At 36.8% G+C, this 15,725-nt stretch overlaps 1 protein-coding gene across 4 annotated transcripts in view; it reads right to left on the bottom strand.

Moving 5' to 3' along the window:
• The window catches only part of pdzd2 (PDZ domain containing 2), a 456,165-nt gene that overhangs the window by 271,249 nt on the left and 169,191 nt on the right, over window positions 1–15,725 (bottom strand). The window contains exon 1 of one of the 4 annotated variants that reach the window (XM_039758495.1): window positions 13,230–13,756. The exons of the other annotated variants lie outside the window; for them this stretch is intronic. The gene's annotated coding sequence lies outside the window, so the exon portion shown is untranslated. Of the gene's footprint in view, window positions 1–13,229; window positions 13,757–15,725 lie in introns of those variants that run through there. 4 annotated transcript variants of the gene reach the window in all.

Below are 15,725 nucleotides of genomic sequence, written 5' to 3'. Positions count from 1 at the left end.
AAAGAAAAGGAAGGACAGGAATTGGAGGTTAATACGTTTAAAAGAGATAGTACTGCTGCAATAAATTATTTCATCGAAGGTCACGCACGGCGCAGCAAGCATCTTGCGTGAGGCATGAACAATCACTGTGTCACCGTGTTCCCATGTTTAATAAGATGCTTTAACTCCTATCATCATGAAAATGGTATCAAGTATACATCTCAGTATTTTAATTATTCAGATTGCTGTAATACCACGAATGTAATGGATTATGTGTCCTATCAGAGGAAGAGAAAGCCGGTTTAAGAAGCACGTTGTGATTCACACACACAGAGCACACAGAAGATCAAATGCAAAACAAATCATTTAACATGCTACTTTAGTTACTTACGATGGGATTTGAGAAACTAGTAAATTAAATGATTTTAAGATGAAGTTTATGATGTTCTACTTTAATGACAAAATAAACTATGTGATTAAAGTGGAAATTTAGAGATTAAAGTTGAAATTTTGTGCTTTTTTCCCCACTGTGTGCCTATTTTTTTTCAACAAATAGTACGTTTATTCTTGCCTCCACTTGGTATTCACTGAAATTCTTCTATTTTACCCCGTGCTTTTGCCATTGCCTTTTCACAGAATGCTGAGCTTAACGGCTATTTATATTGATTTGCATATTTAAAGAGGCATAATTCTGGGAGGAGACGAGGCGGGATAGCAGGCTCGTGCATGTGTGTTACTTTTCAAGTTGACCGGGATTTATGTAGCAGAAGAACATGGAAGTTGGCAAAATGCACAGATTTATGCATCTGGATTTATTTGTGCGTAAGCACATTTCCACTTTTGTGCTTAAGCCATGTTATAGTATGAATTATACACACGGTGCTATGCATGAGGCCCCAGGTGCGAATCTCGGGGCCTTCTTGTGACAGCACGTATGGATGTGTCATCCTGGACAAGGTGGACTACTTGTGCAACCTGAATCAGCTACAGGTAGTCCCCCATATTACCAGATATGACAAGGACATTAGAAAAATGCAAAACTAGAGAAGAATCAGTTAGGAAAGATAAGGAGAGAGCTACTGCCCATGGCCACAACATGTAAAACCATTCCCTTTTTGGGGGCTGACTTCTTGTTGCCTCTCCAGTGCACCTGTTGTCACTCCCATCTGCACCAAAGCAGTTAAAGTTGATTCACAATCGCTTAAGCTTCCTAACCAGAGAGACTGATATTCCTGAAGCTTAACTGACATGGTGTTGGACTGTGATGATTAAGTGTTCCCTTAATTTTTGAGCAGTATATGAACACTTCCACACTGTTTCAGTACACTGGGGTTGAATCCTAGCATAGTCAATGCCTGTGTGGAATTTGCATGCCCATCCCATGTCTAAATATGATATTCTCCAGGCACTTAGTTTTACCTCTCAATTGACATAGACAAGTATGTTAAGTTCAGTTCAATTTATTAGTATGGATAGTGCTAATCTCTGAATCCAGGATCAAAATTACACACAATCTGCTCAGCATTTGGGACTGTGCAGGATATATTGCTACCCTGTCAATTTGGGCTCCTGCCTTGCACCCTAAAAAAATGAGGTAGTCTTTGGCCGTGGCTCAGGATCCGGATCTTAAAATGGATAAAGCAGGTATGAAAAAGGAGAGGTGAAGGACAAAAAAAGCACTAAAATTGCAATATATTTTAATGTAAGGTTTTGTAATACAGGTATCTCTCAATTTAAATATTTTGAGAATTATTTTGTTAATTATTTAATTTGTGACCAGAAGGTAGCTAAGAATAACAGTGCCCTATTAACTGATTTTATTGATTCTGCTTCATGTCCTTATTTGTCACCCAGAATGTGGTATTGCCATTATGTCTTAATTCTTCTCAAACACTCAGTTGCAGTTTTTAAATGAAAGACAAAGTCTTTACATATAATGAATTAAAATACCTTAACAGTTCAAGCAGTGGAATTTTCTAATTATGTTACAGTGACGGTAGCAGATTAGTTACGGATGCTGTTCCACAGCTCCAGACTTCTGGATTTGAATCTTGCATTTGTATGAGTGTTTTTGTTCCAAATACTCTTGATGTGCATGTCAGATAACTGTCCACTCTGAAAATAGTCAAATATGATCAAGTGCTAGTATGTGAGACGTCCCTAAATGGAAGCTACAAACAGTATGTTCAGACAAAAATAGGACCAGGCAGTGTGGGTCAACTGGTCAGTACATGTTTTCTTTGACTTTAAAAAAGGCAAAGCAGCACAGAAACAGAAATGAAGTGAGACTTGCCATTGTGCAGCTGTCAGGACAAAGATTCCTCAAGTGCCAAATCAGGTAGTTTTTTCACATGTCATCTAAATCCACCCCCAATGGGCCTACAGTACTCAAAGTTTAAAAGGCCATTGAATCTTAAAATGATAGCTTAGGACAAGACATTTTGTCAAAAACTGAGGAACAGGATCTGAACTTTCTGAAAGATCTTTATCATATTGTAAGCTTTCAAATGTTAAAGTACACTACATAACATACATGCATTTCCAGAAAGGGGAAGTATACAGCAACAACTGACATACTTGCATGTCTTTTTGTCTATACAAAAGAAACATATTTAAAAAAATACATTTCCCAATTTTGCACCTTTTCTAAGACAATCTCACCATATTTCAATCAGACACATTAATGCCTTTAAATGTATATGTTTTCTTCATATTACCTCATCAGAAAATTAAAAACAGGCAGGTTGTTAGCAAATATCTTTTTGATAAGTTTAATCAGGAAAGCAACACTACTATGCATGTACTCAAATTAGATGAACTCTACCCTTTAACCCTCAGTTAACAGACTCACAAAGTGAATGTGCTTCTAACCTGAAAGTGGCCTTTAACCTGATAAAAATCAAAATAGTTCTGCTAATTTAGTCTTTCCATTTTTTTTAAAGGTGTCATGTAATCATTCCATTTTATTGCCACTGGCAGTTGCAAAATACTGTGATGATGTTCAAGTGCTTTGTAAAGACATAACTCTCTTTTTAGTGGTGAGAGAACTGTATATGCATCAGTACTATTTTAAAACCAGTCTTGGTCCAAACTGCTTGATTACTTTACTAAAGTTCTTCTTTTCTAGGATGGTACAATAATTTGTTTTTTGTTTTTTTTGGTATTTGGTATGCAATAATTTAAGACTTCCTTAAGAAAATTCTTGCTCTTCCATACCTAATACAGATAGCATCAAAATCTGATTGAATCCTTAGATCTTTTCTGTAATGACATGTGAGCGACAACATGCTGGGTTAATATTTGTTTGGGATCCTTACTTTCCCAGGATGCCACTAACATTTTTCCAGCTTACTGTCTTCCCCAGATACTAAGTGGCAGCATCCCTGCTGGAGTCTGTGGGTAGCACTAGGGGGTGTTGCAGGGAGTTACACTCCCTACTATTTTGGACTTCCGTATGGTTCAGAAGTGCTTCCAATGGTTGAAGTCTAACAGATTCTCAAAAAAAAGAGACCACACTGCCTTGTCCAGGTGAGTCAGAGCTGGGAGGAAGGAAAGCAACACTTGTATTAGAGGAGTAGCAGTGTGAAGGAGCGAAAGAGAGAAAGAAGACGACAGTATAACTGTTTTTACAAGGTATTTGTTTTAAACAACCCCTTTATTTAAACCTGGGATTTTGTTTATGGGTCATGTTTGGGGCTTGGGCCTCAGTGGCGCCGTTCAGCTTTCACAACATCAAGTACAAATTGCACATTCTCCTGTTGTGTACGTTATCTTTGGACACCATTTCTCAGGACAGGCATTTAAGCTCTAATTACATATAATTTTAATCAATCAAATATTAGTTGGATTTAATGGTGGTTAGAAGAAGACATTCACTCTAAGTTATGAGGTATAAAAAAAAAAGTACGGGCATCAGTTGGCAATTAGGACAAATGTAATTATTTGTGTTTAGTTGGATTCTACCTCCTGTTTTTATTAAAGACATGTGTCTAAAGGGAGGCATGGTGGGACAGTAGGTAATACTACTGCCTCATGGATCCATGCATGTTGTTGTTTTTTTTTACCCTCCAGGTACTCCCATTTTTCCACCATGTACCACACATTTGGATGCTAGGCTAAGCGACAAAAATTGGATCCATGCAAGTGTCAGTGAGCCCTGTGATGTCTTGGTACCCTGTAAACAGCTGGTTCCACCTTTTCCTCTATCCTGCTATGACACATTCTAGCTTCTTGCATCATCACACTGCATGAATTAAGTGGATTTGACAATGTAATGCTTTATCTGATTCTTTTGATAAATTCTTTAATCAGCCAGTGATCTGAGAATTTCAGTGTTAAAGCACAAAAAACACCTGAGCATTCACTGCCCTGATATTTATGTGCTGACATTGCATCAGTTTTCTTGGTTAGGGTGACACACTGCCTACCCTGGCAGAAATGGACTCAAACTGGAAACCAATTCAAGTTGAAATGCCAGTCCATCACAGTGCTCACTAGCAAACACAATTTAGAGTTGCCAATTAACCTAACCTACACATTTTTTTGGAATGTGAGAAAGAAACCAGAGTACTTGGAGGAAATCCTACGCAGACACAGAAAGCATGTACAAAATCCACAGAAACACCGTCTGCTTCAAGATTCAAACCCAGGAAAATGGTGGTCTGAGTAGCAACAATTGGGCTGCTGTGCAATACTGCATTTGTTGTTTCTAAACTGATTTCCAAAATTGTCTATAAAGCCAATAAAGTTAGATACTCAAAGAACCAAGAATCTTAGCCTTGGATCACTGAAAAGATGAAGATATGATATACAGGGAGTCCTCGGGTTACAACATCTCGACATACGATGTTTTGAGTTTACAACGCTCACTCCCATAAAATCTTAAATAAATTGAGATGCGAGTGTTTCGGCTTACGCCGTTAGCGTTGTACTACAGACTGGGCGAACTACTTTGGTTGCATGCAGCGGAAAAATACGCAGCAACGCGGCTTATGAGTGAGGGAGTTGTCAAACTAGTTTGGCTGTGCGCGGCACAAGTGTTCTGCTTGTGTTGCTTTGTTTGGCGATTTATTAGCCCTTATCATGGGTCCTATAAGAAAAGTCAGAGTCTTCAGATGGTAGTGCTTTGAAGAAGAAGAAAGCCATCACGATGGAAGTGAAATTAGATATTGTAAAGAGATCAGAAGGAATAAAAGGCAAGGAATTTTTTTACACTCGTTTTTTCTGTTACTACAGTACAGTTTACAGTACAGTATATTTATGTCCTTTAACTGTGGCTTAGTTGTGTTTTTATGTTCTAGATTATGATTTTGCAAATGTGTGAGGATAGGTAAGTGACTCAGGCTAGGGTGTGCTTTGACTTACACCAAAATTCGGGTTACATCACTGTTGTAGGAACGGAACTGTGTCATAACCTGAGGATCCCCTGTATAGTAATATATGAGAGTGTGTAATATCATATAAATAAAAATACACTATGCTTATTGACAACTAAAAAGTATAGCTACTTAAACATGAATGTGAACTACCATCCATAAAACATTCCGATACACCATTATGCTTTAAAAAAGTCAATCGATTCAATAAACAGCTCTTTCCCACTTACAAATAATAAAGGACCAAGGTGCCCTTCTTTAATATTTCAATTTGTTTAAAAGCACATGGTTGTTTTAAAACATCACCCAACAGTAAAATTGTCCTGAAAAGTGGCATTCAACATCTTTTAACATTTCAGTATGGTAATCACCAAAGTTGAATGTAGCAACTTCACGGTTATTGGAAGTGAGAGCCTTTATATTCTAATTTTATCAAAAAAAAAAACACATAACAAACAATTAATGAGGCACAGATTCAGCCAAGAGTCAAAAAGTCCAAACAGTCATATAATTAAAATAGAAAAAAGAAAACTTTAATTCTGAATGCCATCAGAGTCTCACCGCACCCATATTAAACTGGCAGAAATTCCTAAAGCGTTAAAAGTTTACTTTTTAAAATATTAAAAGACTTTTGCTCCTCTCAGGTTACCAGACCTGTCGACCATATTGCAAGTTGGCTTCAAGCATTTTGGCTCTTCTTATGTCAACAGGGTATCTTTTTTCTTTCTTTCAATATGTATATCTAGAAAGTGAAAAGTGATGATATGACCAAGTATTTTTACTGATCATAAGGTCAACTATTTTGACACGTCAAGACAGTTCATAAAATATCAAAAAACATGTATAAAAATATAAAATTCCACTCAATACACATAGGGGCTCTTGTCATTCTGCTTCTTTTATCTTTTAAGCTGGCTCATTTTAAAAAGCTTCTCTAACTGGTAATAGGTCTAATGTGTACAACAAAAGTATAAAAAACACAGGCTTAAACAATGTCACTTGAATACAAGTTTTCTTTTAAACATGCAGGGTAATAGACAAAATAAATGCAAAGTTTCATCCTATTAATGCAAATTACATTAGGCCAAGACACTGATTATTTTCAAACCTCACACACCTTTTTCCCTGAAAAAATTAAAACAATAAAAATAGTATACACATTCAGAGAAACAATTTAACAAACACACACCCTGGACCATCAATAAATCCATTTATAGCATTTGATGACACCTGAAGAAGAGTTACAGTAATCCTAAAAAACATTAATTATCAACAAATAAATAGAATAGGATGTATTTTTTATGCTTCCATATGGCATGAAAAACCACATCACTGAAGAGGTTATCAAAACTCATATAACAAACTCCTGTTGCATTTGTGTTTGGCACTAAAAGAAATTAGTTTTCTATACTACACAAATAGTACAAATGGGCCATTTATTTAAGTATGATTATTATCTGCTCTGTAAATGTGATCTGTGAACATAATATTGATGTGAAGTTACAAATGCTTCACACAGGACATTTCTGTAAAACACAAGGAAAGAATTCACAGTATTACGTTGAATGAAAAAATATTTATTCAGCTCTCCTTTCAAACAACTGGCAAATGTTACAATATCACCAGTGTGTTATATTATGAAGGGCTCTCTCCACAGAGCATAATTAAAGTTATCACAGTTCTCTCAGACTCATTAAGATAGCTCTGGTATAAGTCACAGTTATGTGTCATCCTCCAAATGAAGCATATCCGTAGGACACATGGATACTCCATTCCAACAAAAGATGAGATAATATTTTGATATCAAGATGTTGTGCTGATTCTATGCATACTTACTGTAGCTGTGAAAGATTACTCCGATTTAAAGAACAGTATCATGATTATTTGTCTACCTCTTCAGGAAGCAGGAGTAAACTAGATGTTCAGCGTTTACCTTTTCTAAGTTATAACATACACATACAATGCAACTGTCCTCAGTACAGGAGGAAACATAAATGTATAGGCTCTGGATACAAGGTATTTGAGCTTTCTTTTCAATTTACTGTGCACCTTTGGTTCATTCCCATCTCTGAAATTATCAATTGAATTTGTAATGCTATATTTTGTAATCTTTGCCTTATTTCTTTTCTTTTTAAAACTGTAGTGACATAGTAGTTCAATTATTTGTGATTCTACTTCACAGCTCCAGGAGATGGTGGTCCAACTCTAATCCCATCATTGTCTGTATACAGTGTTGCACATTTCTCCAAATCTGGACTCTCCAGATCTAGGACTCTGCTTTTCTTTGCACATCCCAACAATACAAGCGTTAGGTTTATTATTAACTTTAACTTGGTTCATATGACTGATTTGCGGTGTGGACTAAAACCCTTTTCAGGACTGATTCCTGCCCTGTGCCCAGTGTTGCAGGGTTACACAATATTGCCATCTGATCCTGTGTTAGATAGTGAGTTATTAATAATTTCAGATAAATGCATCTGACTGCAAATGTTATGCTAATCATATTACATTATATATGAAAACGTAAAACAATTTACATGAATATGTAACTTATATGTAGTATTATGTTTACTCCTTTAAATCTTCTGCCATTACAGGTGTAGTGGTTACCACTACTGCCTCACAGTTACAGCATCCTTGGATTGAATTATATATCCAGTCATTATCTTTGTGCGGTTTGGACATTTTTCCTGTGTCTGAGTGGGTTTTCATCCAGACCCTCCAATTTTTCTTGCAAACTCATAAAGAAGTGGGGAGTGGTGTGACTGGAAATTCTACATTTGCCAAAAACGAAAAATTCTTGTGTGCCATGCACCATTGAGCTTTCTGCCCTGCACCAAGTACTGATTGCATAGGTTCCACTTAAATGTGACCCTAAATTATATATACGTATGCAGTACACTCACACAGAAATAGTATGGTAAATATGTATACACATTTAGTTGGTATTGATGACCAGATCATTGGTTCTTAATGGAAAAGTTAGGTACCAATCTAGAGATGAGAGCATAGCTTCAACCTAAAGTAATTCTAACGTACTGTCTGGTGATGACCATAAGGTTAACACGATTAGAATACCACAGTCAGTCAGTGTCCAACCCGCTATATCTGAACACAGGGTCACGGGGTCTGCTGGAGCCAATCACAGCCAGCACAGGGCACAAAGCAGGAACAAATCCTGGGCAGGGCGCCAGCCCACCGCAGGGCACACACACACACACACACACTCAGCACACATTAGGGACAATTTAGGATCGCCAATGAACCTAACCTGCATGTCTTTGGACTGTGAGAGGAAACCCACTCAGACACAGGGACAACATGCAAACTCTACACAGGGAGGATCTGGGAAGCGAACCCAGGTCGCCTAACTGCAAGGCAGCAGCGCTACCACTGCGCCACTGTAGGATAGCACAACATTAATAAAATATATGAGGAGACAAATCAGAATGCCAGTATTCCCTTTAATATACAGTACATCATTATGAAAAAACTATGTAAAGTGGCATGCAACTTTAAAAACACACCAACTCCTACAACTAAGTTGAAAAAATATTAAATTCAAAACACAATACATGTAGTAAAATTTTCACTTTTCATTTTGAATACAAAGTTCACGCCATCACTTACCAATTTATTTGTAATTCACACCCATTTTAATGTGGAATGTTTAAGCAAAAAGGGGAATTCTAAAGATATCCAAAGATGAATCATTAGAGATGAGGTATTACAGCCTTATTCAGAGTAGGTGATCAGTTTACAAACGCACACCTTTGTGACTAACAGAATAATTAGAACTGATTTTTTTTTAAACCTGTGTATTTCTATAATAAATAATAGAAAACAATAACAAACATACTAGGTTTGTATTTGTTCATTTATTTAAATAATTATCTACAGTCAAATGTCATGAAAATTATTTTACTTTCTAGAAAGACAAGTACACTAATTCCAAACAGAAATATGGCTTGGTTTCTTACTGCTTTCATTCATATAATATGCAAGAAAATGTGACACTGAAAATATGATACTTTTACTTTGCTATGATGTAAATCTCCTATAGAAAGAAGCAAATAAACATCAACAATAGCTATCATAACTGGACCCCCCTGGAAAAAAAACAGATTGGTTTTCCTAACACCTGCCAGACCAACAATCTCCCCATGAAAGTTTAAAAGACTACAACTCACAGTAACAATAAGCATTGCAAAACAACACTTTTCTCATAGATAGTTATGCAAGCCCTCCAGCAAAGTTTGACATAAAAACAATAATTGTTAACTTATTATTATTATATATATATATATATATATATATATATATATATATATATATATATATATATATATATATATATATGAGAGAGAGAGAGAGAGAGAGAGAGAGAGAGAACGAACTTGAATAAGCAAAAACACTAAATAATTTTATCAACAAAATAAGATACATAACTGTTACAACATTGTATGTTTACAGTATCTTTATTCATGGCAACAAAATTATTACATTCTGTAAAGGAATTAGTTGTCAAGTCAGTATAGATCAAAGTCCCTAAGGAATGTTTCCAACTTCATGCCTTAAAGAATTTAGGCTGTTCTTATGAAAATGAATATATATTATAATCCAGTTTTATTTTTTTTTAAAATCAGTTTAACTCAGTTGAACAGCCTGGGAGTTGCCCATCTGACCAGCACTAGGCACAATTTGAATGAGGCGCCAGTCCACCAATTAACCTATCACTGACATTTCTGAAGTGTAAGAAGAAAGGCTCAGGAGATGTAGAACATATTAAGCAAGCATGGAGAGAACATTAGACTTCACACAGACAGTACCCTGACTGGGATTCAAACCCAAAATTCTGGACCTGTAAGTGCTAACTTTATAGTTGATTTAAGTACTGTTAAATCAGGGTCCTCAATCACAGTCCTGGAGGGCCGCAGTGGCTGCAGGTTTTTGTTCTAACTCGGTTGCTTAATTAGAAAGCAATTCTTGCCAAGAACTTAATTTCATGGCTTGTTAGTACTTTAACTCTGCTATGTCGGGTCATTCTCATATCCTAGATTTTCTTCTCCTTTCTAAGGATATCATTCAAATGATTTGAAGGCTAAAATGGATGAGTAATTCTCAGTCCTTCACTTTTTTCTCTTCACTGTCCTTCCAAATATGTAATTAAACCCAGTAGTGCATAATAAATACACACAGGTGTAAATGGTAACAAGCTAAATGGAGAAATGCTGGTCTCATTTGTCATTTGCATTTATTGCTAATTAGGAGCAATTAAAAACCAAGAATAAAGCTATTTAAGACTAAAATAAGCAATAAGGGTTCAAAATCTTAATGAGCGAGACAACTAAAGTGAAGCAGAAGTGTTACTTGAGCAATAAGTGCTTCATATTAAGCAACTGGGTTGGAGCAAAAACCTGCAGCCACTGCAGCCCTCCAGGACCGCGATGGAGGACCCCTGTGTTAAATGGACAGCAAAAAAATCCCCCCACTATAGTTCTTGCCTTCATTTAGAAAGAATGCAGCAAGGGAACTCCTGATGCTCAATAGGCACATTAACAGAAACAGAAATTAAAGGAATGAATGCACTTCACGGTCAATGTGTTGAGTGAAACAATCGCTTAACTAAACAAAACTGACTGCTGCCTTTTCAAAACTGGTTTTACTTTTCATATGCCCTTGCAGTCAATAACTATGTCCTTCTGCTATTTTGGCCATCTCAAATACATGTAACAAAAGAGCAGTGACTTTCCAGCTGCACCTATGATGAACTTTTAAAATCTATCACTTCTATGCACATACCAATATGTTTCATGTTGTGTTTTTAGCAACATGTATAGGTGCTGGAATCTCTACAGGGCAATACCATCTGTGATGTGCCATTGTGTAACCATAAGCCAAAAGAGTTTGGAATACACATAATAAAATATGTTCCAAAAGATGGCACTGTGCTACAGATTCTCAAATAATCTGTTCACTTTTAAGTCAGACATTTGGGTTCACTTTGGTTTCACAAGGCAACAGCTAAAGAGGAGCTTAATTAAGCATGCAGTTTGCAAGGATTGGCATATTAAAATCAAGTAACCTGGCACACTACAAGCAATGATCATCCCTTCAAATCTAAGATGGGGATTTATAGTGAATTTACAATTCACAAACGGATATAAACAAATGTACTGAAAGACAAGATGGAGAAGCAACCCATCTCAGGTAAAATCACTTATCATATTTCACGGCAGTGTTCATGAACTCTTCCAAAGCTTTGCTTAGACCATGAGTGAAAGAAAACACAACTAAGATCATTAAAATAAAAACAGTTGATGTCTTCCCAGGAGGTATCTAACTTTTAAAAACTGTAGAAAAAATTAGTTCAAAATATTTTGCTTATAGCCAAGCTAATATCTTATAGTAAGTTATCATTGCACATATGAGTGTACCTCATGAAAATATTCACCTCAGACACCTAAAACATGAAAAATACATTTATATATTTAGTAGGGCTAAAACTGGATAAACCAGCTGAAAAATAACAGACTTCCAAGTGGAAAAAAGCCTGATTAGTGACTTGAGTCGACAGATTTCTTCTTTGGCTTTACGGCTTAAGACACTGGTTTTCCACACTCCACAATAGGTGTGGACCTGACTTGGCAATTTGCAAGTCCAGAAGGGACTCATTGTGAAGGTAAAGCTGCCCAGGATAGGAGAACCCAGTTACATGTATTCAAATTTTTTTAAATATTTATCATTTTAAAATAATTTAATTGGTAAATAGCCCAATTATAAAATAAAGGCTAACATCACAATGACTCAGGCAAAGCTAATTTTGGACAACGTGCCCATACATATTATATTTTGTAACTTGGTATGCCTTGTCTCACTGCGAAAAGTGCCAGGAGAGCTGAAATCGATGTCTACCATTAAAATGGATTTAAGTGTAACAAATTCTTCCTTAGTATTTCATACTTACTGAGATATAATTTCATCTTTCAGGTCAGTCACATAAAAAGACAACAATAATTTGTGTTATACTCCCCAATGTTGTTGCAATACTTAATTAAAAATATTTTAAAAACTGTAGTAATACAATATCATGGACCAAGAACTGGAATAATATTGTATGATGGGGTCTTTTAGCAATTTTTCACCCCAACATTTGCTATCAGTTGCAGTGATCAAGTAACCTAAAAACTCCTTGATATACTGGTGATGTGAAGGGAGTCAGCAGCTCTGAATTAACTCAGCTCATCACTCTGCAGTTCTTCTGGACCAATAAATGACTCGGGTGAACATTGAATATATCAATCACTCAGTCTCACTCTTTAATTTTCACTTCTAGCCTGGCATTCTAATTTTTTTTTAGTATTTCCTACACACTTTGTGATGTGTAAGATGTATTTTTTACATTTTCCTCTATTTAACCTACTTGAAGGCAGGCTCCAAGCTCTTAATATTACATCAGAAATAGATTTAAACTACAGTATTCCCTTTTTTGATCCACACAACCCTACTCTCCCTAAAATAATAATTTGTCTAAGTTACATACAAGTTGAATTATGGAGAATTTTAAAAAGTTTTATCTATTTTTATAAAGAATATCTGTGTTAATAATAGGACCAAAATACACTCGAGGATTCTGCAAGTACTGAGGTGTTTACCGATTAAATGCTGTACACTACGGTGTGCGCAGATCCGATAACACTCATACTCAGTTAGAAATAAATGTACCAAAGGAAAATGATTTTTTTTATATATCACATACACACACACACACACACACATATATATGTGTATATTTTGTACACATACTGCACCATATGAGCAACAGGTGCAACTGAGCCTCGCAGCGCCTCGGCGGCCGAAATCTCCCAGACCTACCTGCCGCTCCGCGGCGCTCTTCACATCTCCCGCAGAGTTACCCAAGCCCCACTGGCCCGAAGCAGCTGGCGCCCACGCTCAGTATGGGCTGACAGGCTTGTAAAGACCTCCATGTGCTCGAAGCAGGGCTGAAGCACCAGCGGTTGAGCAAGTCCAGTGGACAACACGGAGCGCTACTCACGGTGCAGATCACGCACTCTGCAGCTGCGTGCGTCTCTTAAAACTTCTCTCTCTCCTTTTAAATCTGCCGTACCAGCAACCACTTTTAAACCTCCAAAATGAAAGTCTCTTCTCCCCTTTTTGTAAAATCCTAGTCTGCTTCTACAGGCTCATTTTTTTCATCATACGTGCTCATTACTTTCTCCGGAGCGCATGGGAAATTGCCTTCCACCGTCTTCTGCCAAAGGTTAAAGGCTCGATTTATCTGTAACTACCAGCGCTACTATCTTAAAAGAGCGAGTGAGCGCGAGACACAGAGCAAGACGGCAGCACTGGAGTCTGACTGCAGCTCTTAAGCATTTCCCTTCTTACTTGGCAAATCCCTCCCCTCTTCTCAACTTCAATCAGTTCCTCACAAGAGACTGTTAAAACAAAAAGGGGGGAGCAGTGTACAGCCAGATGCCTCTGATCCAGCTGCAGAGCTCTTGGGAAACCACATTCGAACAACTAATCGGTTGTATTACACTCGTCTTGCGCTCAGAAGCAGTTAGCGGCACATTTAAATATGTGCCAGGAGTCTGGTGCTTTTTCAAATTAGGTCACGCGCGGAGTTAAGTCCTCCTAACCCCTTAAATGGATTATACAATAGTCCAGGATTCTCAAGCAAAAACTGCAGGCGTCACCAAATTCTAAAAACAAAGCTGAGTGTTCGGTTCCACCTGTCAAATAACGTGAATCATGACCGAAAAACAGACTCTTACATATAATATCGACGCAATTTAAAACGGAAGGATTTTTAATAAGGTAAGACTGTCTCTATAAGGTAAGGTACTGAGAAAGACAAACACACATCCAAATAGGCCACGATATAAACTCGACAGACACTATATAGCCTATTACAAGGATAAATAGATGAACTGCATGACAAAAAAGGTGAAAGGCACCACAGCACAGTAAGATGCAATGTATCAGATAAACATGTAGACAGATAAGAAAAGCACTATATTGGATGGATAGACATATAAAGTATGAAAGACAATGTATTAGACTGATAGATAAGGCACTGTATTGCATGAACAGACAAACAGACAGACAGAAACAGTGAAAGGCACCACAGTAAGATATATATTAAAGACACTAAATTATATAAATAAACTAATATAGAAAATACTAGGTAGATCAATACAGATGAACAGACAGAAATATTTTTACAGATATTAAAGGCACTATATATTAATTGGATAAAAAAGACATTGCCTGACACACAGAAATTGTGAAAGACACTACAGTAAGATGCACTGTATCAGATAAACAGGTATGAAAAGCACTTTACTGGATGGATAAATATAAATATATGAAAAAGTATATTATGTATTAGATAGACAGACAGTCAGTCAGTATATCTGATGAACAGGCAAACAGCCAGACAGAAAAAAAAGTGAAAGGTAATACAATAAGAACAACATAAAAGGCACTTTATCATATAAATAGGTAGATCAATACCTATATAAGATACAGAGAGATATCAAAAGTATTGGACAGATATGGAAGACGCCACTTTGGATGAACAGGTAGACAGGTAGTAAACAATAAAGATAAAGAAATGAACTACAATAAGACTATTGTGTAAAATGATGTGTAAAAATTCATGCATTTATTTCTAGTAGGATTGACTACTGCAATGCGGTGTTCACCGGATGTTCAAACTGTTCTTTATAAAGCCTCCAGTTAATCCAAAATGCTGTTGCAAGAATTATTACAAGAACAGGAAAATACGAACACATAACTCCAGTTCTTAAATCCTTACACTGGCTACCAGTTAAGTTTAGGGCAGATTTCAAAATCCTGCTTTTAACATATAAAACAATAAATGGCCAAGGTCCAGCTTACTTGACTGAACTTATCATGACTTACAAACCAGAGCGCACATTAAGATCTCAAGATGCCGGTCTGCTTATGATTCCAAGAATTAATAAAATAACAGTGGGAGGTCGAGCTTTTAGTTACAGGGCCCCTCAACTGTGGAGTGGTCTGCCTGCTACTATAACAGGTGCCCCTTCGGTCTTAGCTTTTAAATCCCGGTTGAAGACTCACTACTTCCGTTTAGCATATCCTGACTAGAGCTGCTGATTAACTGTACAGATTGCATCTCTGTTGTCTGTCATTAGCACAAAAACATCAGTAACATGGTAGTTATAACTTGATACTAACCCTCACCTATTCTGTTTCTCTTCTCGGTACTCAAATGTGGCACTTGGTGCCACGGCCAACCTGCCAAGTTGTTTTGCCTGCCTAAGGTAAACTCATCCCTGATAAAGATCGCAGGAATTATGGGAA

Source organism: Polypterus senegalus, chromosome 7 (genome assembly GCF_016835505.1).
Source record: "Polypterus senegalus isolate Bchr_013 chromosome 7, ASM1683550v1, whole genome shotgun sequence".
Taxonomy (NCBI): domain Eukaryota; kingdom Metazoa; phylum Chordata; class Cladistia; order Polypteriformes; family Polypteridae; genus Polypterus; species Polypterus senegalus.
This window is presented reverse-complemented; position numbering and strand designations above follow the sequence as displayed.